Raw genomic sequence first — 4,109 nt, forward strand, 5'->3', positions numbered from 1 at the left:
CCTTTCCCTCTATATAGGTATTTTTATTCAAAGTATCTTTCCTTTTCTTGAGCTCTAGCTGTAACTGTCAAGAAGTGCAGATATATCTTGTGAGAAGTGTGTGTGAGAGAAAGAGAGAAATAAAGTGGGGCGGGAATTGCACCACCGGTTCTCTTGCTGTGTAATCTTGCCATGCTGTGGGGTTGCGAGAGAAAAGATGACTGAGAAATGCTAGTAAACCAAGAGGAATAAAATTGGTTTGGCCCCTGAGAAAACAGAAGCATCAGTAATAATATAATGAAATGAAATAAAACCACAGAACAAAGCCCTGCGAAAGGGATTCTCTGAGGCCAGTGTCTAATCTAATCAGCATCAGAAATTGACAGATGCTTGCAATTCATTCAGCTCTGGGTCAGCATGACACTGGTCATGCAAATACTGGAAAGGGAGAGTGCTGATTTTATAGGGCTCTGGATTAATGTTGTACTTAATAACTTAAAAGCCTTTCAAAGAATCCTTTTCCTCCTCCAAAACGGGTGCCAGCCAAAGCAGCATTGCATGCCACATATTCACATGCTTTTCCCTGGTTCTTTCTCTTTTGGCCATCACAGGCCAGCTCCTGAGAGATCTTTCAGAGCACCACTGAATGGCTTGCGAGGCAGGAACATCTTACCCTGTTGTCTCATTGTAGTAATTGCCATCTGACTTCCTTTTCAGGTTGTGTTTCTCCGCCCCCTGCCTTTACATAGGTTCACCCTTTATCTGATCTTACAAGTCTTTTCCCCATAAACCTGACTTCTCTGTTAGCTCCAGTTCCTAGCACCCTTCCCACCTGGGAGCTGTGTGGTGGTAGGTGAGGTGTTGCTCAGCCTGCAGCTGTGTATGCCTGAGCTGCTTTTGTACACAGCTACCAATGCACCACAGAGCAGACCAGGAGTGTGTGGCTCCCCTTAGAGCTACTTTCTACTGCCTCTGCAGACAGGGCACACTTTACATAGGGACACATACCTGCTAGCTGCAATTCCCATTTCTACAGACATTGTTCCTTTCACTGGCACCTTCCAGGTCAGGAAACCTGCTGCTCTTATAAAAATGTTTTGGCTCTTGTATTGCTGCCCAGTGCCAGCCTGAATGCAGTCCTGTCGGCTGTTATGGGGTTAACATCCGATGCCAGCCTCTGTGGGCACCAGACAAAGAAAATTCTGCTCTTGGGTTTAATGTGTCAGCTCTGCTTTTGGTGGAGCTGTAGAGATTCAGATCCACCCCCAGTGCAGTTCATGTTGGGGGAGAGGTGAGACAGAGATGCTGTTCTCTTTTTTGTCTGCTGGGCAGAAAAAGGAGGGTTGTGCAGTTCAGCTTGCTGCCTCTCTTGCATTGATTTTTATAATGAACTGCAAGAAAGCTCTTGCTAATCTGACCTCCATTTAACTGAAGGTTGGTCATGTCCCCAGATGGCAATTCATGTTAGGCTTTGCTTCACTGCTTATGCAAAAAGGCCTGTTTTTCTTGAAGGTTGCAGATGTTTCCTAAACCTTCTGAAGAAATCAGTGTGGCAGAAGGATTTTACTTAAAAGCATCCCTGGTGTGCAGAGGAGGAAATATGGAGGCTAAATTATTGCCTTCTTGGGAAAAAATGGTAGGATAGCACTGCCCCTGCTAGGAACTGGACAAGGAATAGCTGACTGTTATATAATTGAGTGGTGAAGATCTGCTTTCTTGTAGCAGTGTCATAGGAGTGAAGCTTTCAGACACCAGAAGAGCTTCCCAAGTGTAGTTCTCTGGACTTCTGTTACAGCATTTCTCTTACAGCCTTGCTGGAGCTGTATGGGCCAACTGCCTTGCAACAGCTCTTCCCCAGTTAAAGGAATAAAAAATGGGAGTAATTCCATATAATTTGTTATGAATTTTCCATCAGCCTGCACAGGTATTGCATCCCGTAAGACCATGCTCTCAGTCCGGGCTAGTAACCAAGCATGCTATAGGAGTCCATGACTGATACAACAGAAGAATGTGGCCCGAAGTGCTGGAGATGGCCAGTGATTAGTTTGTGTTTGCTCAAAACTGCTGTCAAAAACCCACCCTGACTCATCAGTTAAGGAAAATGTGTTGAGCGTGGAAGGAAAGGAGGGGGATAAGGCGCTCTCAAGCATTTGTTATGCACTGCTCGAGTGACACTGAGGTCACAGCCACATTGTTTGCTGAAGTCTGTAAGTTTCCATTCCTCACTCTATGTGTGTCAGTCATTTCAAACAGCCTAACTATCAAGATTTAGTGCAACACTCATCATCCCAGCTGTGGATCCTTTTCTTGTGCGGCAACCCCCCATTTTTGTATGGGAATGTTCATGGATTAGAGCTTTCTTGTGAGGTTTAAATCTGTTTTGATTGGAAGCTTGAAATACCAGTTTTGTCCCATTTCTCCCCTCACCCCTTGTCTGGCATGCACCGTCAGCTGGTTTTTGTTTGGCCTGGTTTCCTAAGGAAGACTTGTGTTCATGGAGCGTGCCCCCCTCCCCACTTACATTTGGACATTTTCCCCTTTTTCTTCTCACAAGAGTAACTTCTGAGCCCTTGGGCCAAATCAGCTGCATTTGACAGAGATCGGGGTTTGAAATCTCAACACTGTTATGTTCCTACAAATTTAAAAAAAAGAAAGATGACTGGGCATAGGGAGTCTATGCTGGACGTGTCACAAGATTGCAGCCAAAGCTGAAGCATTGTTAGATGCCAGTCTGGGGAAAAGCCTGAGTCAGCACCTGCACTGTAGCAGATAGCCAACCTCAGGAGTCGAATCAGTAGAGAATAGGGTTTTGTCAGTCCTGCTCAGACCCATACACTAAGGACACATCTAAGGCCCAGAGATCCCTTCTGGCTATAACATGGGGGATGTGGGCAAGCATTGCAACCTGTGGAAAAAAATGCCTTTGTCTAGGAACAAAGCCAAGAGGGGGAGGTTGCTTCTATAATATAGGGAATTATCACTTTTTATGCTTCATGTTCCTGCTCTACACCAGAAAGCTGCTTCACAAATTCCACAGGATGGCTTTGAAAAGCATACAGAAAATCTGTCATTTCATTCCTTGGACTCTTACTGTAGAACAAGCTTCTACAAAGGGCTACAAACTCATGGAAGGTAAGAGGCTAAATATATCTCTGTGCCTACACAAGCTGCTGCTCTCAGAAGCAGGCAGCCAGCACAGGTGCCCGGAACAGTCAGGCCATCGCTAATTGATTGTCATGGCTGTTTCTGGCTGACAAAGCCTTGTACTTTTGCCCCTTGTATGGGTGGCAACTGGTGAGACAGTTGTTAACATAACTGAGCAGAGCAGACAGCTTATTGAGCTAGCCTCCCACTACCTCCAAAATATCTATGAATGGTGTTACCTCTAGATTTTAATTAACCTGGGCTGCATATAGAGCCATTATTGCAAATTAGTAATATCAGTTTGTTCCCAGCAGTTTAAGGACTTGCTGGTAATGGCTGTGGCAGGCAGCATAGAGTTGAGGGCTGTATGTTTTATTTTCCATCATTAAATGGAAAGGATGGTCTTGGCAACTTCTGTCCTACTTGCTGCAAAAGTAAATGTTGGTTGTTGGTCAGAGTGGACGTTTGCTGATTTAAAACAACTTAGGCAGCTCTCATGACAGCTCCCCCATTAGCTGTGCAGTTACATGAACCTGGGGCTGCTGGCAATCCAAAACCTTCATAGTTTGTTTGTGAACATTTTGGTACTGCTTAACTTACAGGTAAGGAGCATTGTCTTCTCACTCTTTCTGTCTTGGGTACTGTGTGCATGTTCTCACTGACAGCAGGAGATATCTGTAGAGTCTCACTCCCCAATAGGGCCATGTGTGACCTTTCTGAGGTTTCTGTTAATGCTACAGAAGGGTCTCCCTGACATTGACCCTTGGATATAGATATATCCTGGTCAGCAGAGTGAAGTCTGCACTTTATTGGCTTCCTTTCTGTGCTCGGATCCTCTCATAGCGTTGGGACAAAAGGAATGGGGTAGAGCAGTACCTTCATGAAAGCACTTAGAGCATACAGGACTTCACCCACTTCCCTACCCCTTTTGTCAAGAGTGACAGAGAAGGGGAAAAAAGAAGGAAAATCTTCATCACTTGTGGGTT

This window comes from Pelecanus crispus, chromosome 5, assembly GCF_030463565.1.
Source record: "Pelecanus crispus isolate bPelCri1 chromosome 5, bPelCri1.pri, whole genome shotgun sequence".
NCBI classification, from domain to species: domain Eukaryota; kingdom Metazoa; phylum Chordata; class Aves; order Pelecaniformes; family Pelecanidae; genus Pelecanus; species Pelecanus crispus.